We start from the raw sequence: 23,501 nt of genomic DNA, 5'->3' as shown, positions 1-23,501 counted from the left end.
ACTCAAGTGTCTTCAGTGCCGGTGTGTGTGTGGGCTTTAAATGCCAGCTCTGTCAGGGATCACACTCTTTTCTTCACTGGAAGAGAAGACGGGAATAAATAAATAAATCTCTCACTGGTCCATTCCACACGACCTTTGGAGATTCAATGTTCCCATGTTTCTCAAACGAGTGTTAAAGACAAGTAAAAATGAATAAACACTCCTTTGTTCAAGTTGGCCTAACTTAATCGATGTAAATATTGACAAATTATAGTAATGGCGCGTAGCATTCAAGTACTTCTCAACGTGGTAAACGCAGCTTCAATTAGGAACGGTGAGTGTTTTTCTTTTTTTGGTTAATAATGTTGTTTGATTAATAATGATATACACCCACCATTCAAAAATAACTGTTTTATATTTCAATATATTTTAAAATAGTATTTATTCCTGTGATGGCAAAGCAGAATTTTCAGCTTTTTTATTTTTCACAATTCTTTCTAATATGCGGTTTACTGTCATTTTTGAACAATATAATGCATCTTTGATACAAAATTTTTATTTAGTTAAAAAAAAAGGTAACACTTTATTTTAAGGTGTCCTTGTTACACGTTACATGTACTTACTATTATAATAACAATACATTTTGCATAATTACATGCAAGTAACCCTAAATCAAACCCTAATCCTAGCCCTATTAGTACGTTACTCAGTACGTAAATGTATAATTACACTAACAAGGACACAAAATAAAATATAACCAAAAAAAACTAAAAAAAAACCTTACTGACTTGAAAGTTTTATTAGACTCTTTATTAGACTTTTTTGTCCAGCCTGTTTGTAATCACAAACCTCGGTACTGACTCTGCAAAAATAGTGTTATTTTAAGATGAGTGTGTTATTCTGATCTCTGGTCGATGCAGAAATGTGCAGATTAATAAATCTCAACACTCTTTATTTAGGCTTCTGGGCTGCTGAGATAAAAAAAAAAAACAAATTGACAAATAAAGGGTTGGATTCTTCAGAGACAAATAAAGAAAACAAACAAACCTGCAAGGATCCTGTCCTGAGATCCTCACACACACACACACACACACACACACACACTGAGCACTTTGAGCTAAATTACAGCCAGGTGAAAACGCTGAACAAGTCCAGCGCTGCACGCTGTCTCTCAGGTTCAACAATTAGCACTCAAGTGGGACATTTCTGCTAATTAATTCTGAATGTGTAATTAGTGGTAGAAACAGGGAATTTTGAAGAGGTGAGAGAGAGTGAGGTATGTGTTTAGAGTGTGTTTGTGTTATACAGCCAGAATTCTCAGGCTATGCATATAACACACAAAAGTAGCAAGAGCTGGCTGAAATCACCAAACTATGTAGACTCAAACATTAGCGTAACTCAGCAAAAATTTAAATACTAGCTAGCAATTGTGCACATAGCAAGCAGCATATACAGACTATTACTTCATGTAATGTATGGGAAGAGCAAACATACAAGACTGATCAATTTACCACTGTTTGGTACACTGTAACTGCTCATGCACAGCAGAATTCATCATGTACCCTTGTATCCTCAAGCTAAGCACAAACTTCTGAGACAACATAACCCCAAAAATAAAATAACACTTCATTTTACCATGTATTCTCCCAATCAAAACAAACATATCATGCTGTGAACTACAAATCAACTGCCAAGTCTTACTTGATGCAACAAAAATGAATGCATTACCCATAACAAAAAGGATGAATTTAGTTTCAATTTTACTAATGTGACTGCAATGAATGTGCAATGAATGCAAAGAAATTAAATTGTGATAACATGTTCAAGAATTGTTTTGAAATACCTCATTTTCAACTGCGCAAGCAGCAAATCATTTTTGAGTGTTTGTGTCTAATATCTCAATACTTTTTTGTGATCAGAAATTATAGTGTATATCAAGATATGATTAAAGATGAATTATTATATACTTTTAAAATAAATATTTTATTCAGCAAGGATGCATGCAATCAAAAGTGACAGTAAAGACTTTCATGTTACAAAATATTTCTATTTCAAATAAATGCTGTTCAAAGAATCCTAAAAAGGTATCATGAACGAAAAAAGCAGCACAACTGTTATCAACATTAATAATAATAATAATACATGTTTCTTAAGCAGAAAATCAGCATATTAGAATGATTTCTGAAGGATCATGTGACACTGAAGAATTTGAGTAATGACAGCTAAACATTCAGATTTGTTATCACAAGAATAACTGGAAACTTAAAATATACTCAAAACTGTTATTTAAAATTGTATTAATATTTCACAATATCACTGTTTTACTGTATTTTGATAAAAAAATACAGCCTTTGTGATCAGCAGAGACTTTTTTCAAAACCTGTTTCCACCGAAAAACTGCTGACCCAAAACATTTAAAAAGAAGTGTAGTTTTCCTGGAAATTCAACAAAAATAGTTTGAACACTAAATAACACTGTGGTAATACCTACTATTGCATAAAATACATTTACATTTAGTCATTTAGCAGACACTTTTATCCAAAGCGACTTACAAATGAGGACAATGGAAGCAATCAAAATCAACAAAAGAGCAATGATATGCAAGTGCTATAACAAGTCTCAGTTAGCTTAAAGGGTTAGTTCACTCAAAAATGAAAATTAGCCCATAAATTACTCAGTCAAGTTATCCTAGGTGTATATGACTTTCTTCTTTCAGACGAATCCAGTCGGAGTTATAATAAAAATTGTCTTTGATCTTTCAAGCTGTTTAATGCCACTCAACGGGTGTTGCATGCTTCAGTCCAAAACAAGTGAAATAAAATGTGCCCATCCATTAAAAAAAAAAAGTCTCTCACACGGATTCGGGGGGTGAACAAAGGCCTTCTGTAGCGAATCGGTGCGTTTTTGTTAGAAAAATATCCATATTCAAAACGTAATAATCACTTTAATGTAGCTTGCGCTCACCGTTGTAAAGGGAAGCAGTTCTGGGTGGATGATGTATGGAGGTGGGCTTTGTGCATGCGCCGCTCAGAAGTGACGCACGCGGAAACGCAGCGGTGAGATCAAAGCAAAACAACGGTCACTAATTAGAAGTACAAAACGAGGATTTGTAAAGAAGAATGTCGGTGGATTTCGATATAAGCCAACAGGAGACTGGTTTTCCTTTGCTAAAGTAAGGAAACTTTGCTTCCTTTGCTCCTGTTAACAAACGTTGGTTTTCCGCGCTGATCTCAGAGGTCATGCGCACAGAACTGCTTCCCTTTACAACAGTGAGCGCAAACTACAAATAAAGTGATTATTACATTTTGAATATGGATATTTTTCTTACAAAAACGCATCGATTCGCTACAGAAGGCCTTTGTTCACCCCCCGGAGCCGTGAGAGACACTTTTTTTGGATGGGCGCTTTTTATTTAACTTGTTTTGGACTGAAGCATGCAACACCCGCTGAGTGCCATGAAACAGCTTGAAAGATCAAAGACAATTTTTAATATAACTACGACTGGATTAGTCTGAAAGAAGAAAGTCATATACACCTAGGACGACTTGAGGGTAAGTAATTTATGGGCTAATTTTCATTTTTGGGTGAACTAACCCTTTAACGCAGTAAATAATTGACACATTAGCTAATCAATCTCATTTTATTATTTTTTGTTTTTATTTGAAACTTGGTAAATGCAAAGCAAAACAGATTTCATAAGAAATGTAATTAAAAAAGCTTGCCATTAGTACAAAGAGAGCTTCACATTATGAAATAGATACTCAAACTAACAGTAAAAGCTATACTTAATATGAGACTACAGAGGCAATAACAGTGAATGGATTGCAGTAACGTCACACCATTAACTTGAGCCCTGTGAAATCATCCTGATACTCATAAAACTCTGTCTCCACCTCTTTTGTTTCAGATGGGTTTGTGTGTAAAAGCCCTAATTATCTCCTCTCCTGGTAACAAGGCTCTTCATTAGCCTGACCTGCTGAATTTCTCTCTCTCTCACACACACACACACACATACATATATATAAACACACACCCTGTTACCATGCCAACCACATGCTGGTGTCACTCTTGGCTCTGGACATCTTTATCAGCTTCAGCAAGAAAGCTTTTGGCGCGGAGAGCCCCACAATTGACGTCTTATCAGACCAATCCCTCCGTGTAAAAATAGAAACTGTGTGTGAGATCTGCATCCATCTCTCCATGACATTCACGCAGTATAGAAAAATCTCTGTGTGTAATGAGCCATCGCTGGTGTGACAGAACAAGGCACTCACACATGCACACACACACGTTCAGATGTTAATGGTGATTTATGGTGTAAGGGCAGGTATTCATAAAAGTACATATTGTTCTTCTAGGTGGAATGCGTGTGTGTGCTGCTCAATCATTTTCAAAAACCTCCACATAGCGTCTTTCCATTTGTTTGCCGCGAACAGCATTTTGTCGATGTCCTAAATATTTTTAGGTTTCATTACTTTGAAATTCAATTTGTGCAAAAATTTCCCCATTCCAAGTATGTGCATGTTGATCATGACATATTCTAAATACACACAAAGCTTCCTCCACAGTTCATAAAGACCATTTACAGAAATCAAGCTGCAAAAAATGCTTCAAAAATGGTTATGACATCAAAAAAGCATTTGCAGACTGTAAAAAAAAGAAAAAAAGAACATGAGATTCATAGGTAAACTATAATCCAGGTTAGACAATCATAATGGGTTGTTTTCAAAGGTCTTAAAGGTACAGTAGCAAAAACAGCTTTTTTTATTCTAAGGGTCACAAAGAGAGGAAAATGGTCCTGAAAAATTTAATTATGGCTCTTTTGGCAAGAGAACCCTTTATTAACTGTGTAAGTGGGCTTACAAAAAAATTAAAGGATAAAGTATAAAATATGACCCCTTTACACTAAGAAAAAAGCTCTGACATAAATCATTGAAGACAGTTTCACCATCATTGAACACTAAAAGAATCAGATCTCCTACAGGTGAGCACAACCTGCCCATGGCTGTAGATGTGTGTGTTTGTGTGTGACAGATCTGCTGAAGAGTAGGATGGAGGGGGCAGGTCTTCATCCTTCAGTCCATCAAACAGCTCTTGACAGCTCTCTCTGGACAAAGAGAGAGAGGGAGAGAGAGTATGTGTGTATGTGTGTGTTGTACGCGAGTGTGTGTCTCTGATAAAGGCCAGTGGGCTGCTTTGTCCTCTAGAGATAAAAGACCTGAAACGAAATCTGAAGACTGAAAGGATGCTGGCCCGCCCCAAGAGCTTAGAGCAAGTGAGAAGGAGAGAGGGAAAGAGGAAATGGTCTACTAGAGAAAAAAGTGAGAATGCGCAAGCATGTGAGAGAAAGGAAACAAGAATGAAAGACAGTCTCAGGTACTTGTGGAGTTTCACAGCTTTTCAATGGTCTATTGAACGGCAGGACCAGAGGCTTCCTGTTGAGCAGATCTGGATTAAACAACTGCTACATGAACCACTCTTAAGCATAATGACTATACACAAACAGTCTGATATTTACACTTCTCCTATGAAAAGATTGATGAAACTTTGACATGTGAGTGTAATATCACATAATAGTAATTTTAAAATAGAAAAGCAAAGCAAACTATGAGTGTAAATATAAATCCTTCTTTGAACAGAGAACAGAGAGAAAGAACAACAGAAAGAAAGACAAAGACAACGATAGATACTGTATAGAGAATAATAGTATGTTATATAGAGGGAATAATATGCAAAAAGGCAGATTGACAGACAACGACAGAACAACTGATAAACAAACTATAAATATATAGTCAGAATGATTGATAAACAGAACAATAAAATAAAACAGATAGAAAATGCTGATGCTTATATACAGTACAGAGTAATATAGAGAGAATGACAATATATAGAAAAATAAAATGATAGAATGATAAAACGACAGACAGACAGACAGACAGACACTCTACAATACAGAGTACAATGGTACAATATAGAGAGAATAATATATTTAGCGAGATAGGGAGACAGATCAATATATACCAGTAAGTGTGTGCTTGTGTTTATGTCTATTGTTTTCAGGAGTGATGTTTCTCACTATGCGCATGAGAAATGAGTCATTCTACATCCGCACACACAAAGGAGGGAAAATGAGTTGCAAAGGAATGGATGGAGAGAAAAAATTAGAACAAAGGAGCAGAGCAGAAAAGACAAAAAAAATGGTTTTGTAAAGGGACAGAGCAGAGATGTGACATTTACAGAAATAAAAGATGAAACCGGGATGAGGAAAGACAGCCTCCTGGGAACACTCCTCTAGAAGATAAGAGGGGTGGAGCGCTTTGGGGGAAAAAGTGTTACAGAGAAAGAAAAAGAGAATATTGTGTGCGCGCTTGTGTGTTAATGTAGTGCAGATATATATAAAAGCTGTTCCTTCAACACTGACAGCAGTGAACAGCCCAGCACCCGAGACCTCCCCGCTTTCAAAGACCTCTTCCTCTCCATTCTCACATCTCACACACGTGTCAGAGTCTCTGTGATCTGCCATGATTCCTGCCACTCAGAGAGAGACGGGTGGACGAATACACTGACTCCGGAACACATGGTAAAACATGCCCTGCTGCTCCGAGGTCAGCATATGAAACAAACTGGCTGATCTTCCTCACCTGAGCAAGAACCTCATACAATATTCATGAGAGTCTCCGCCTCTCCGTCATTGGATTTAATAGTGGCTGTGACTCAATTTTGCTTTGCGAAAAATGATTGATTTTCTCTGAATCGCTCTTACAGGAAAAACAGACGAGTGGAGAGCGTCCTCGTCAAAATGTAAATGACACCAAAGGGGATCCCAGAGACTGCACATGCATATATAAGACCTGTCAACCTAATTCAAACCCCTGACAAGCGTGCGACAGAAGCAATCGCGCAGGAGAAACCAGACTCATGTTCAGCTCAATTAGAGCCGCGTCACCATCGCCATGCCAACAGCAATCACTGCACCGATAAGAGATAAAATTTAAGAATGATTGACAGCCTGTCAGCTCAGCTCATCTTCACAAAGTATTACGGTTATCAACAAGAGAGAGTTAACTCTCTTTCAAAAGAGTCATACGAGTTAGTTTAAAGATGCAATTATGGATCCAGAATTAGATTCCTAGGCAAATCAGGACTGTTATAAACGTTAAATCTAAGTATCTAAGTGAGAACGTCTGTTAGTTAGCGATCGTCTGACGGCTCTGAGCAGCATGGCAGAGCTTTACTTGATGGAGTGAGCCAAACTCCTGACGTTTGGATCTGATCGAAATTGTCTGTCAGAGTTCAGGTCCAGATGAGCTGATGAGCGCTGTCCAATCGTCCTGATTCACATTCATCTGATGCGTCTGTCTGACTGAAGACCTCAGCGATCCAGCTCTCTCAGAACTACTCAGAGATTTCCAGCTCCTCTTGTGGGATTGAGATGCGTGTTAAACATTCATTTATTGTTCCGAGACCGATAAAATAAAAGAGAATTTTCAACTGGACAAACACGGGCTGTCGAATATAAAAGTAACTAAATATATATTTAACACCAATATATTTATTTAATGCAGCTAACAATCTTACCTTATTTGACATCAATACACACACATTAAACTACCAATTAATTAATTTATAAATTAAATAAACCATTATTTGCAGTCTTTATATGACATTTTTTTTGCCTTTATTGTTATAGGACAGAGTAGATGAGACAGGAAGTTAAGCGGGGGAGAGAGAATGGGTGTGGGTTCAGGAAAGGTCCTCGAGCCGGGATTTGAACTCGTGACACCAGTAACGCAATGGCGCTTTATGTCGGGGCACTACCCACAAGGCCATCTGCGCCGACAATGGCAAATTTGAAAAATATATAAATTTATAGTGTATATATTAAATATTTGTACATTTATTCATTATATATATTATTTCTTAGCAATTTATCACTAATTACTAATATTAAATCATTTTTATATTTGTATTTATTTTAATTAATAATTTTTGTTATTCTGAAGGAAATAAGCAACACTGGGCTCAATTTTTCTCAGCTCTTTTTTCTCAGATTTAAAACTGCTAAATATTTTTTATTTTCATATTTCATCTGGTTGACTTCCATTTATGTGATACTTTGGCATGACTTTAAGGACAATACTGCCAAAGAAGTCAAGGAATCAGTTGCTGACAGCAGGTGTGTTTCTCTCTCTTGGCTGCTGGAGGGAAACAGCTGTTAGTGATGCTCACTGCATTAGAAATTTATAAGATTCACCGTGAAAAGCTGCCAGCACTCGTTTAATAAGAAAACAGTTCCCCGCAGACTAAATGTACATTTCCACTGCCTAATATTTACAGACTCATTGATCAACAGACGGACAATAGATTTGCACTCAAAACAGACAAACACTATTTATAATTGAACAGCTGTGTAGACCTAGACGATGTCACGACCGCTGTACCTCCCAATGCTGAGGCCGACCACTTTAGTACAGAGAGAATGTTGGACAAAACCTTTCAGAGGACAATCTGTAATCTAAGAGCCACCGACTTTTCCGAATACAAATCCAGTTCATGTTGAAAAATAACAGAGCAGAAAGAGGAATCTTCTCAAAAGAATTCCAGACTGCTCAATGTGAAATTCACCAAGAAAATGGGAGCAGATTTCCTGGATGTGTCAAAAACATCTCAAAATACACTGGCTCATACTTATACCAACGTAACCCAGGTCGCATACGTATAGATCAACACGTAGCCTGCACATTGCATTTGTGTCTCTTAATATAATGTATTTCCTCCCAAGTACACGTAAAGTAAATCTTTCTGATGGCATATCAGGATTTTTTGCGGACAGGGATTTGATAGGGCATATTGGACAGGTCAGTAAGCCATTAGAAGATACAGCACACACATTCAGAATAAGCCGGGAATGTAATATGTTTGCACAACACACTGTGGACTTGGCATTCCTCAACGCTGGCCTCAATCTGAGAGAGTTTAACCCGTGTTAAGGTCCCTGATTCCCTCCCACAAGTCTGTATATTTACAGCACATACATTAGCTCCAGGAGATTAAAAGGTCAAAGGTCACATACGATGACAACTGAGAGGCAGTATTTTCATTTCCAGGAGAGATGCCAGGCTCCCCGACACAGCCCGCCTGCCTCTCTTTCTGTCAGATCTCTCCAACACCAGTTCAACTGGAACTGGAACTCCACAGGAACTGGTTAGAGATACAAAACATACTTCATGCTGATGCAAAGCTGACTAAAGCCTGGTTTTCTCTCTTCTGTTTCAGGGTATATATGAAGAGTTCAGATGCAAAAGCCTCTAAGTGTCATCTGAAATGTTCTTCTAAAATTAGCATTTTTATCACTATGTTCACTTACATTTTTATCCTATGTTTAGGTTCATTAATTTCACTTTAATGGCAATGTATATGTCCTTTTCTATGCCATTAAAGTGAAATAAATGAACATAAATATAGGAGCCTGATAAAAATGCTCATTTTAGATGAAAATTTCAGATGGCACTTAGAGGCTTTTGCATCTGAACTCACTTTCTTTATAAAAGTTAAGAGTCCGCCACACCTACCTAAAACAGCTCGTTCTAACACGCCCCCACATGTATATTTAAAGGGGTCATATAATGCGATTCAATTTTTCCTTTCTCTTAGGAGTGTTACAAGCTCTTGGTGCATAAAGAAGATCTGTAAAGTTGCAAAGACTAAAGTCTCAAATTTTTTACTTTCTTTATAAAAGTTAAGAGTCCGCCACACCTACCTAAAACAGCTCGTTCTAACACGCCCCCACATGTCTACGTCACGATGTAGGAAGATTTGCATAACACTGCCCAAATGTTCACGCAAAGAAAGGCGGCGTAACTTTGTTTCTCGCTGTAGTATTGTTGTTGCCGTGTGTTTCGTTTTGGCCTTCCAAAAGAGGACGATATCCGCTTCGTCGTGCCTAGAGCTGATCCGTGCTGGTCGCTGAGGAAATACATCAACTTAGCGCTGTGGATCGCCGGATTGGCTTTCACCGTGGACGAAGCTGAGTCCAGCCCGGGGTCGTCACATGTGGTAGCCGCAAGCCCGCCGGCCGTTCCTCACTCAAGCCCGCCGGTCTCCACTCACTCTAGCCCGCCGTGTGTGACGCTGTGTGTTTCGTTGTGAAAGTGAAACTACTTTGTTTGGCCTTCCAAAAGAAGACAACTAGAAATCAGTGGTTAAGTTGTATTTATAATACTGTTCCAGAACAGTTCAACACAAATATTCAGATGTGTGCAGCACATTTTATGGAGGACTGTTTCCTGGGAGAGTAGACTACAATGCCGGCTGTTCTGACTCACAGACTGTAGTTTTTCATATTTAAAGGATTTCCCACTGATGATTCAAACTCGAGTTTTGAGCGGTGTAGAGTAGCGCTTGTTGTTTGTCATTTCTCCGATCACAAATGCAGACATGGTTTTATGTTTACACGGCGCGATGCAACGCGTAAAAAGACAGTATAAATCATTATAATCCGTAATTATGTCCCCACTGGATGCAACAAATGCCTTGTTTATAATGGGTTTTAATGTTTTTGTCTCTTTGCTCCGGCCGGGACATCACCGCCACCCAATGGCCATAGGAAAACAGTGAACAGCGGGCAATATGCTTTTAAAGTGGTAAATATAGGAGGAATATGTCAAAGTCATTTATATGTGCCAAATTTCCTGCTGCCAACAGGTTGCGCTATGATTGAATATTGGCATGTGAACATTGGCACTGCTCCGGGTGTGTGTTCACTACTGTGTGTGTGCACTTGGATGGATTAAATGCAGAGCACAAATCCCGAGTATGGGACACCATACTTGGCCACACCGTCACTTCACTAGATGTCTTCAGGCCAGGACTCTTACCAAATGTGAAGTTTGGGGTAGATTGGACATTGCATGTTAAAGTTAGTGTAAAACAAGTAATTTCCTGTTGCCAGCAGGTGGCGCTATGACTATAAATGAATATTGCCCTTAAGATGTGTTCAGGCCAGGACTCTTATAAAACAGGTGAAGTTTGGGGCAGATCAGACATTGCATGTTTAAGTTAGTGTGAAACAAGTCATTTCCTGTTGCCAGTAGGTGGCGCTATGACAATAAATGGTAACACTTTACTTGAAGGGGTGTGCATAAGACTGACATGACACCTTCATAATCATGATATGACACATGCCATGAATATTAATATTGCCCTTAAGATGTGTTTAGGCCAGGACTCTTATAAAACATGTGAAGTTTGGGGCAGGTCGGACATTGCATGTTTAAGTTAGTGTGAAACAAGTCATTTCCAGTTGCCAGTAGGTGGCGCTATAATTTTAAAGGGGTCCTATTATGCTTTTTCACTTTTTGAATTTTAGTCAGTGTGTATGTTTGGGCAAAAAAATATCTTCAAACTTACAAATCTCAAAGTCCACTCCAAAGGGAGATATTTCGTAAAAAATCCCTTTTCAAGAACTACAATGAATGGCTCGTTTGGACTACAGCATTTGTTTTCTGGGTTTTGTGATATGACAAAGCGGCCCATTAGAATATCATTAAAATAATTCCCGTCTACGGAAATTCGAATGGTTGGGGGGTGGGGAGGGGCGAGGTTCGTGGTTAGAACGCTTGGTTGAGTGAGTGCATCAGACAAGACGACGACGACGAAGTGCTGCTGTAGCCTCAAGTTTTTGCAAGTTATTACACATGCACCTGAATAATTATGTAAATATGTTTGTTAAAATTATGAAAACGTTTTTATAATAAATTGCTGACAGTACAATACTAGACACTAGCCGGGTTTCCATCCAAAGTTGCGAATTTAACTTATGCGCAAAACTGGAATATCGCATAAAACATTTGCGAACAAGCATAATTTCCATCCAACAAGTCAAAGAGAACAAAATCATCACTTCCTGATAAACTGGCACTATAAATAACTAAGTAGGAGAATATAATAATTTTCATATATAATAAATTACTTGCGCCTCAGAGCGAGCAGACGAAACGCAATGAATGCGGTCATTGCTTTCGGAGGTGGATGCTGCGGTTTGGGAACGCAGTCGTGTAAGACATTTCAGGGAGGCAATTATACAGAAATACTTTGATGACAGACTTTGCTCGTGCATTTCCGAATGACCAAAACATTTCAGATGCTGTGGAATGAGATCGGTCCGCTGGTTAGTCAGGTTATGCCGTCCCATAGTGCCAAGTCACAAGACTTTTTTGATGCGCTTGGGAGGAATTTATTCACAAAATGCATTTCCATCTCCCATTCTTCGCATTAATCCTTTTTCGCACAAGTCAAAAACCACCTCAAGCGAGCGTAAAAACTTTTTTGCAAATTAAGCAATTTTTATTCAAAATTCAGCATTTCCATCTCTCGATTCTGATGCGATACTTCAAAATGTGCATAAAAGCAGGGTGATGGAAACCCAGCTAATAATGTAATCTGCAGAATTTACACTTCAATTATGAGACTACAGTGTTTCCAAAAATTGGATGCCATTTTCATTTAATCTTGCAGGTAATGTCTGATAAAGCAGTGTTTTTTTAGCGGAGCGCTGCTTTGTGTACAGCCATTACCGGGAAAACCTTGATCTCTACCAATCCAACAGCGCCTCCTGCTGGCAATGAGCTTGCATATATATGCCGCCTGGGAAACACTGGACTATGGTATAAATTCAACTGTATTAACAGTTTCACTGCAATTCATGTTAAAATGTTAGAATTAAATAACAATAAAAATAATACATATGCACTTATCTGTACATAGTAAATGCAGTTATTTTTAAGCGGTTGTTGAAATCCCATCTAAAACGTGATTTAACCCCCCAAAAAAACAATAATGTTACCACTCTAATATGTCTTGCAATATCCGTGTGTGGAAAGGTTCTGCACGATCCTCTTGTTCAATATTCTCTGGGTCTGAATCCGGCTCAAATTGATATGGCAATATTGACACCATCCTTAACTAAACTTGTTGCTTTGGCAAGGGGCGGGGCAGTACTAAAACACCATCTAAGCTGTTCGCCAATCATAACGCACTGGGACAGCTAACCAATCACATCACACTTAGTTTTTCGGAAGGCGGGCGTTCATCAAACCCGGGAACTAATCAAGCCGTTTGTGACAGACTGGGGAGAAAGGTATTGTAATAATGTAAATTATGTAAAAAAAGAATGCGTTTTTTGAACCACCAAGCATGAGAGCATGTTCTAGTACACCCCTAAAACAAATTCAAGACATTGTAAAAGAACATAATAGGAGCCCTTTAACTGAATATTGGCCTTTAGATGTGTTCAGGCCAGGACTATTATAAAACGTGTGAAGTTTGGGGCAAATTGGGCATTGTATGCATGAGTTACAACAACTTCCTTTTTCATGGTATTAATAGCATGCTTTAACACATAGTAAGTGTTGCTAGCATGTTTGAGCATATTTCTAGCATTTTTTGCACATAATGGCATATTTTACCGTGTTGCTAATAGTGCATCACATTGTTAAACGTCACTTCCTGTTGCCAGTAGGTGGCGCTATAATTATAACCGAATATGAGCATGTAGATGTCTTCAGGCCAGGACTCTAACCAAACATGTGAAGTTTGAGGCAGATTGGACATTGTATACATGAGTTACAACAACTTCCTGTTTGATGACGTTAAAAGCATGCTTTAACACTTATGGCGCTTTCCCACTGCACGGTACGGCTCGGTACGGTTCACTTTTTGGGGGTTTTCCACTGGGTACAGTACCTGGTACTTTTTTTAGTACCACCTCGGTTGGGGTTCCAAGTGAACCGTACCGTTACCAAAACGTGACGTGTAAACTCTGCTGATCACGGATTGGACGGAGAGAATAGTCACTACCTGCGTCACTGAACTTGCGACACAAACACAAAAGAACCGCTAGATTTAAATCAGCACAGCCAGCGAAGGATCGAACACAACTGTTTTGAACGAGCGCACCTTTTTTAACAACCAAAAAGTTGTTGTCTGTTGCGGAAGTACAGACGTTCCTCTCATTGATAGCAGAGGAGCGGATCCAGCGAGAGCTTGATGCGGCGACGCGGAATAAAAAAGTTTTTTTTTTTTAGGAGTCGTGGTAGTAGAGGCGGCGCAACTATAACGACATGTGAATAATCCCGCCCACTCTAAAGCGGTACTGAACTGCAGTGGAAACGCAAACCATGCCGAGCCGTGCCGAACCGTGCCGAGCCGAGTCCTACCACGCAGTGGAAAAGCGCCATTAGCTAAGTATTGCTAGCATGTTTGAGCATGTTTCTAACATGTTTAGCACACAATGGCATATTTTACTGTGTTGCTAATAGTGCATCACAGGGTTAAACATTTCACTTCCTATTGACAGTAGGTGGCGCTATGACTATAACTGAATCTTGGCATGTAGATGTTTTCAGGCCAGGACTCTCATCAAACATGTTAAGTTTCAGGCAGATTGGACACTGCATGCCTGAGTTACATCAACTTCTTGTTTCACTGAATTAATAGCATGCTTTAACACTTAAAGTGTTGCTAGCATGTTTTAGTATATTTCTAGCATGTTGCCAGCCTATTTAACACTTATTGACGCTTTTTAATATGTTCCTATAATCCATAACAGTGTTAACCATGACACTTCCTGTTGCCAGCAGGTGGCCCTATGACTATAACTGAATATGGGCATGTAGATGTGTTCAGGACAGAACACCTATCAAACGTGTTAAGTTTGGGGCAGATCGGACATTGCTTGCCTGAGTTACAGCAACTTTCGGTTTCATTGCGAAACATTCAGCTTTGTCAGCACGTGAAAAATAATTTCCCAAATGAGAAAATGCACGTGAACTCAAGTCGGAAAGCTCTAATAATACAAATCCAACAAATATTTGAAGTAAGTAGAGTGTCCATGTTGTTTTCACATTTCGACTTAAAAGCACAGCTCGGGAAATGAGAGCATCAGAGGAGCGCGTGAATGCAGTAATTACACTTGCTCTGATAGCAGCAGGTAGCCTTCCGTTAACTAAGCTAAACCTATTGTCCAACAAAAGAGAACATTATAACCTTTTTACTCCACAATACCAGTCAAATGCTTCCTTTTGTGATCTGATGCTTGTCACAGAATGAGGCAGAAAATATGTTCCATAGGCTATTTTAAAAAGAATACATTGATTAGCAATGGATTATAAATATACTTAATTATTATGAAAATACCAGAGATGGCTTGAATAACACAGAAAAACTATATTGTCGCAGTCAAGTGTTTATTGTCTTTGTTTTATCATTCAAAACGTGTATATGTTCCGTTTACTCAGTTACAGCTATAACAGCGATGCCTTTATCCCATAGACTGAAAAAAAACCATATAAGGGATTTCCTGGAGGGTCATGAGTTCCGCTACTTCTATGACTGGATATGTGGATTTTCTGTGCAAGGGCGCCCTCTGGTGTACAGTATGAATGAAACCAACATCATGTGTTTATAGTGCTAATGGACAATCCATCCTTTTTGAGGGGGTTTTTATTTTTTTTAATAAGTATCAGTTCAGGCACCGGAACCGTTTTAAAAGTATCGATTTGGCACCGTTATCGGGAAGAAAAAAGAAAAAGAAAAAAACCCATACCCAACCCTAATGATAGCCCTCACCAAATTTGAAGATGATCCGATTAAAACTCTAGGAGTTCATCAAAGTACGAGGCCTGGAAATTGAAAAAACTGCACAAAAATCGTACAGGAAATTCAAAATAACGTACTTCCTGTTGGGTTTTGTATTTTATACCAAGATACTTTTTTGTAGGTAATGGTGTGTTACATGTGTGTACTGATTTTCGTACATGTACGTAAAACGTAGCTTGAGGCGCACTCAGCTGACATTTTACAGGTGGCGCTATTGAGCCATTTTGCCACACCCACTTCTGAAAACCATATCAGATGTAAATTTTTGCCAGTTCTGACACGTGTGCAAAGTTTCATGAGTTTTGGAGCATGTTTAGGCCCTCAAAAATTTGATTACTTTGGAGGAGGAGGAGGAGGAGGAGGATTAGAAGAAGAAGAAAAAACTGAGCAATTCCAATAGGGTCCTCACACCATCGGTGCTCGTGCCCTAATTAGACGACCAGATCAATAATAAGAAGATTAGATGTCAAGCAGCACCTTTTGATAAACATTTCCATCATAAAGTTTCTGTGGAGTATTGTTCAACGGGACAAATGCATGACAAGAAACCTTGTATGACGCAGGCAGATTCTTAAAAGAAAGCACACAGAATCCTGCAGAGACACACCAGAGTCCAGAGTAATTTGCCCTTCATGACTCACACACGAGAAAGAGAGGGAGAGAGAGACAGAGTCAGTCTCAGGGGGAGACAAAGCAGTCCATGTGTCTGTGCACTGCCTGCCTCCTGGATACGGTCGCTAGGTAACATGAGGAGTTGTCTGGGTGTAAGAGACAGACTGTTCAGCACAGCGGGGGACCCCAGTATGAGGCCAGTGGCTAGAAACACACACACATACAGGGGTCGTGGTGTGTCTTTAATAGAGAGGTATTAAAATATCATAGCAGCAGGAGTCAAATCTGCTCCGCCCACATAAGCCCCACAGCCAACCAATACACACATTCAAATGGACCTACTTGTACAGTACAGCGCTTCCACCTGGAGCAACGTAGGGTTAAACACTGATCATGGGCGAAATGAGAACAGACATTTCTCTGAAAATATGGGTTAATAGCTGCATGCAAAACTGAGCCTGCTGCTCACACAGCAAACCACATCAGACAACAGCAGACCAGACCATATCATACTCTACTATACTAGTCCAGTCTATTGCATATCACACACATCACATTAGACCAAACCAGACTGTATCATACCCTACTTTATCAGTCTAGTCTACTCTATTACATATCATATCACACACATCATGTCAGACCAGACCAAAAACCAGACCATATCATACCCTACTAAACCAGTCCAGTCTATTACATAACACACATCATATCAGACCACTTTAGACCAAACCAGACCATATCAAACCTTACTATACCAGTCTAGTCTAGACTATTGCATATAATATCAAGACATCACATGTAGTGGTCGACCGATATATCACCAAGGCCGATATATATCGGCCGATATTTGGCATTTTTTAAATATCGGCATCAGCCGATAAGTTTTTCTGTTTGGCCGATGTGTTCGAGGCGGGACTTTTATTTTAACGGCGCTGACAGCGGCAGATTATTTAATCAATTTTCAAATTATTTCAAATTTCTTAAATATTAAAATAAATAAAATTATATCGGCCATCGGCCACCCTGCTTTCCAAGATATCGGCATCGGCTGTCAAAAAACCAATATCGTTCTACCACTAATCAAATGTCAGAAAAGACCAAACCAGACCATATAATACCCTACTATACCAGTCTAGTCTATTTATTGCATATCATATCACACATCATATATCAGACCAATTCACATCAGACCATGCATGCTCTATCAGTCTAGAATAGTCTATTGTAGTTCATATCACATACATTAAACTAGACCAGTCCAGTCCATACCATATCATACATCATATCATACCAATCTAGTCTATCGCCGTTCATACAGCATACCATATAACAGACCAGTTCAGACCATCCATAATTTATCACACAAGACATGTCTAGTCTATAGTACCATACAAGGCCACTCCAGATCATATCATATATCAGATCAGATCAGTCCAGTCTAACCTATTGTAGTTCATATCATATCACATATGAGACCAGACCCAATTAGACCAAATCAGTCGAGTTCTACCACTAATCAAATGTCAGAAAAGACCAAACCAGACCATATAATACCCTACTATACCAGTCTAGTCTATTTATTGCATATCATATATCAGACCAATTCACATCAGACCATGCATGCTCTATCAGTCTAGAATAGTCTATTGTAGTTCATATCACATACATTAAACTAGACCAGTCCAGTCCATACCATATCATACATCATATCATACCAATCTAGTCTATCGCCGTTCATACAGCATACCATATAACAGACCAGTTCAGACCATCCATAATTTATCACACAAGACATGTCTAGTCTATAGTACCATACAAGGCCACTCCAGATCATATCATATATCAGATCAGATCAGTCCAGTCTAACCTATTGTAGTTCATATCATATCACATATGAGACCAGACCCAATTAGACCAAATCAGTCGAGACCATACCATAACTATGCCAATCCAGACTAGTCAACTGTAATTCATATCATATCACATCAGACTAGATCAGTCAATCCATAATTTATCAGACCAGCGTAGTCCAGTCTATACAGTACCATACCTGATCGTATCAGATCAGACCAATCCACTCTAGTCTATGGTAGTTCATAAATGCCGTAAAGATATTAGACCAGACCATATCAAACCATACAATACCAGTCTAGTCTAGGGTTGGGCCGATAGATGATGCCATCGTCCATCGCCGATGGCTGACAGACATCACGATGTTAAGCTGACATCGTGATTCCTCATCCCCCTCACCACCACCATCCCCTCTCCCGCAATCCGCCGCATCCTAGTTCCGTGTTCGGAAAGGAAATTAAGTGTACTACGGAAATCCCAAAGGGAATAAATGGCCTACGAGATGGCAGGATAAAAAAAAAATTTCAATACTTTTTCTCGCAATTATATCATTGGATATTACGTCATTTTCGTCATCAAGAGGGCTCGCAGACAGCCACGCACCCCATCCGCGTGCAGGCAATTTTTTGAGACAGCGCATGCGCGAGGGGAATGTTGAGACAGAATAACTGCGCATGTTTCGAGCTCATCCGTCTGCGCTCATCCGGGGTTGAGGACCAGACCATATCAAACCATACAATACCAGTCTAGTCTAGGGTTGGGCCGATAGATGATGCCATCGTCCATCGCCGATGGCTGACAGACATCACGATGTTAAGCTGACATCGTGATTCCTCATCCCCCTCACCACCACCGTCCCCTCTCCCGCAATCCGCCGCATCCTAGTTCCGTGTTCGGAAAGGAAATTAAGTGTACTACGGAAATCCCAAAGGGAATAAATGGCCTACGAGATGGCAGGATAAAAAAAATATTTCAATACTTTTTCTCGCAATTATATCATTGGGTATTACGTCATTTTCGTCATCAAGAGGGCTCGCAGACAGCCACGCACCCCATCCGCGTGCAGGCAATTTTTTGAGACAGCGCATGCGCGAGGTGAATGTTGAGACAGAATAACTGCGCATGTTTCGAGCTCATCCGTCTGCGCTCATCCGGGGTTGAGTATACTTTGAAAGCTGTGCAGACGCGGCTGTGCGCGAGATGGAACGGAACGCGGAATGTGAAGTATACCCGGGCCTTAACGCATTATTTGTTTCACGCTTCGGGCACACTCCTAAAACCCCCCCCCCACCACCAATGTCATCGTCCATCACGATGTTTCACTGTAGACATCGCCCAACCCTAGTCTGGTCTACACTATTAGTTAATTATAACACATCATATATATCATTATTATATAATCATATCAGCCCAGTCTACACCAGCAATCTAGGAATTAATATGATTCTTACTCAAACATCTGTGTGCAAGCAATATCGGAAGACCTCAAAACATGCTGATAGAGTTTAAGTGTGCTGTATACTGTCCTGCACACACACAACAACAGGGGTTGTGAGAAGATCAGAAATGCGTCACACACCAGTAATGCACATTGAGCTGGTGAAATCAGTGTAGTGCTGCAAGTCTTTTCTAAAGTGTCTGTCTCTGGACTGCTGAAATGCCTCTCTGCCTCTATCTGATGGGAGGTTAAGGACCTCTTCTCACTCACATACACAGACTTCTGCTGCTCCTGAAAGGAAAGCTGAAGAGGCAGGCAGAGCTCTTATCGCTCTTAAAGGAGAAGTGAAACACTACTGGACTCCCTGGACTTTCTTTAGTAGAAATAAAGGAGAAATGTCTGCTATCAGCAGCTAAATGTTAGAGAAGATGCTTCCCTCACACAGCAGTAAAAGATGCTTGTATTTCTGTCAGACACATCAATATGTTTTTAAAACTGCAGAAGGGCAAACACATTCATACAGGTGAGATCACATTCGAAACACACCGTACAGACAGGAATTATGAATAATTAATCCCAGAAACTACAGCATTAATAAAAAGCAGAGGAGGAAGAGATTTTACAGGCCAGGAAAATCCTCCCGACAGTATGATCAACCACACTCAAAATTAGGGATGGGTATCGTCTGGGTTTTTTCCGATACCGGTGCCAAATCGATACTTTTAAAACGGTTCCGGTGCCTGAACCGATACTTTAAATAAATAAATAAATAACCCAAAAGAGAATGGATTGGCCATTTTTGAGCACTATAAACACATTTAATGTCTTGTTAAAGTACTGGACGCCAGAGGGCGCCCTCACGCAGAAACTCCACATGAGTATAAAAGAAGGAAAAGGACTCAGGAAATCCCTAATATGGACAAAGGCATTGCTATTGCTGTAACTGAGTAAACAGAAGATATATACGTTTTGAATGATAAAACAAAGACAATTAACACTCGACTGCGACAATGTATAGTTTGTGCGTGTTATTCAAGCCATCTTTGGTATTTTCATCATAATTAAGTATATTTATAATCCATTGCTAATCGACATAGCCTTTTTACCATATCTTTTTACAGTATAAAACGGTATCTACCAGCTCTCATTTCCCGAGTTGTGCTTTTAATGTGTCGGAATGTGAAAACAACATGGACACTCGCGTCACTACAAAGATGTGTTGGATTTGAATTATTAGAGCTTTCCGAATTGCGTTTGTGAATTTTCTCAGTCAGGAAATTATTTTTCACGTGTGGTGCCTAGAATACTAAGAGCTGAACATAATTCGAAAAACTAGCATAACTAGACTTTTTAGGGCTGTATTACCAATTTAAACTAATAACTGAATTCACACTGATATTTTCAGGTTCTCCATGACTGTGAGAACTTTGAATTATACACACAAACTCCCAAGAATGTGTCATTTGAAAGGCGAGCTCTGAAAGACTGCATATAACGGCTGAGTCACATGCACTCTAAAAATGTCAACTCTTTCTCTGTGACTCACAATCTTTCATGAAAATTTAAATGATCAAATGTGAAGCATTGTCCTTCTGTGGCGCCTGTGTTCGGCAGAGTTAGCGCAGAGACGTTCATTTGAGCAGGGAAACCACACATTCGGGAAGATTTCAGTGCTGATGTATGTGTGTACTAGGTTGTATCGGGAAATCCAATTCATTTCAGTGAATCGCTTAAGCCGGGCGTACACGGTGTAATTTTTGCTGTCGTACATCGTCGTACGCGTTTTAATTCCCATCGGGAGGATTCGTTGATGCTCGCATGGTCATGGCTCGCATCATGTGAGAGGGATTTACAAGCCTCACGAGCGCCTCACGAGCTCCCGATCATTTTTAAACATGACAAAAAACATACGGAGCTGTCGGCTTGCATTCATGAGGTGTGTGCAGTAGAACAAGCCGATTTGTCTATCTATCTGAAGTTGACCAATCAGGAGCTGAGGGAAACTACAGAAGAAAGACGAAAAGGAAGACAGAAACTTGCTGAACTTTTTTATTTTTTTAATAATGCTCAAAAACAGTATACAAACAGTAATACAACCATCAACAAATAAAAATGATAGACAAAGACAACAAAATAAAAGTAAAATTAAAGAAAAGAAAAGGTGTGTTTATTACATTATAAACTGAAAAAAAAAACAATTTGAAAGACAGGAAAAGCATTACAATGTTTTTTTTAAAAGCTTTTTTGTTCTTCAACAATTGGATCAATGAAAAGTATTGCTCAAATTCTTTCATGAAAACAAAAGAGAGAGGTCTGGAGTAACTTTGGCAGGAACAGCGAGCGCTATATGATGTCATGCAGTGTGTACATGACAGGATCATCTGAGGTGATATTTTACAGCAGATAAGTGAGGAGCTACACATATCTTGCGAGATGTAGCACGTATAAGGTTAGGTAGGCCTACTTATTGTTAGCTATAGCTATTCCTAGCTATATTATAATTCACACACACGGGGTGACCAGGCGTCCCGGTTTCCTGTTGCTGAAAGATCCTGTATGTGAAGCAAACATTATGTCATACATACATACATATACACATATACACATATATACACATATACACATATACACATATATACATACAGTGGGGAAAAAAAGTATAACAGGCTGATTGTCTCCATGCCATGCCGCACTGATGCAATAATTCATGGAAAAGGAGGCCCAACCAAGTATTGAGTACATGTACAGTAAATGAACATACTTTCCAGAAGGCCAACAATTCACTAAAAATGTTTTTTTTATGGGTCTTATGAAGTATTCTAATTTGTTGAGATAGTGAATTGGTGGGTTTTTGTGAAATGTGAGCCAAAATCATCACAATTAAAAGAACCAAAGACTTAAACTACTTCAGTCTGTGTGCACTGAATTTATTTAACACACGAGTTTCACAATTTGAGCTGAATTACTGAAATAAATGAACTTTTCCATGACATTCTAATTTATTGAGATGCACCTGTATATTGACACACATCGGATTTTCTCCCAACTGTTCTCCTCCACTTAAGACATCAACTGTGTTTAAGTAAATACTCTCCAAGCCGGTCATTTTGACATATTTTGTGTGTATTTGATCGATTGGACATGCGCCCGAAGCTCAAAGTGTAATTTGTTTGTCCGTTTTGGAGCATGCCACGTGCACACATTTCAGCCTGAGGAACAGCGTCTCTTGTGCGGATTGTGCTTTAAACGTTTTATCAAACATGTGCCGCAATTTAGCAACAGTAAAGACGGCATCTTACAACAATCACCAATTGAGCTGATTCTGACGTTAAGTTTGGGTTTTAGGGAGGAACGAATGTGCACCGCTGTGAAGGGAAAGAAGTTGCGCGAGACAAACGCAGCTAGTTTTTAATAGCTTTACCTCATGTCTTCTTTTCTATAATCTTTAGAAGCCAAAATCGAAATTAAAAAAATAAAATTAGCTTAATAAAACAGCCAGAGGCCAAAAGTGTAAGCAGATGATTGAATGTTTAGTTCTCTATTCTATCATAATTAAACAGGGCTTTCATGTTGCGCGTGCTGAACCTCCTCCGCGTGAGCACGATCTCGCTTCTGAATTGCGAATAGCAAAAATGCATCATAGACAAATGTTTGACTCTGGTGAGAGATCATTTGCAAGATAATGTATATATAGCAATAATAAACGTATGTGTGTTTTATTAATTTCTCCAGTACCGACAGCAGAACCGTTAACGTCAGAGCTTATCGATACTCCCGTCTTTCATAATTTAGCCCCGGGACAGATTAAATACCGGGTTTTGGTACCCATCCCTAGTCTCGTATCAATATTATGCAGTTATGAGAGAGAGAGAGAGAGAGAGAGAGAGAGAGAGAGAGAGAGCGAGAGAGAGAGAGAGAGAAAATTTTATTTATTTATATACTATAGAGCCAGTTTAATATATTG

General features: G+C 39.2%; 1 protein-coding gene across 2 annotated transcripts in view; it reads right to left on the bottom strand.

Moving 5' to 3' along the window:
• LOC107583367 (RNA-binding protein Musashi homolog 2-like) overlaps window positions 1-23,501 on the bottom strand; it is a 186,769-nt gene that overhangs the window by 18,252 nt on the left and 145,016 nt on the right. The gene's annotated exons all lie outside the window — the stretch shown is intronic.

Source organism: Sinocyclocheilus grahami, unplaced genomic scaffold (assembly GCF_001515645.1).
Source record: "Sinocyclocheilus grahami isolate Dianchi unplaced genomic scaffold, SAMN03320097.WGS_v1.1 scaffold53.1, whole genome shotgun sequence".
Classification (NCBI taxonomy): domain Eukaryota; kingdom Metazoa; phylum Chordata; class Actinopteri; order Cypriniformes; family Cyprinidae; genus Sinocyclocheilus; species Sinocyclocheilus grahami.
Note: the sequence above shows the minus strand (reverse complement) of the source record. Positions and strands in the feature narration are given on the sequence as shown.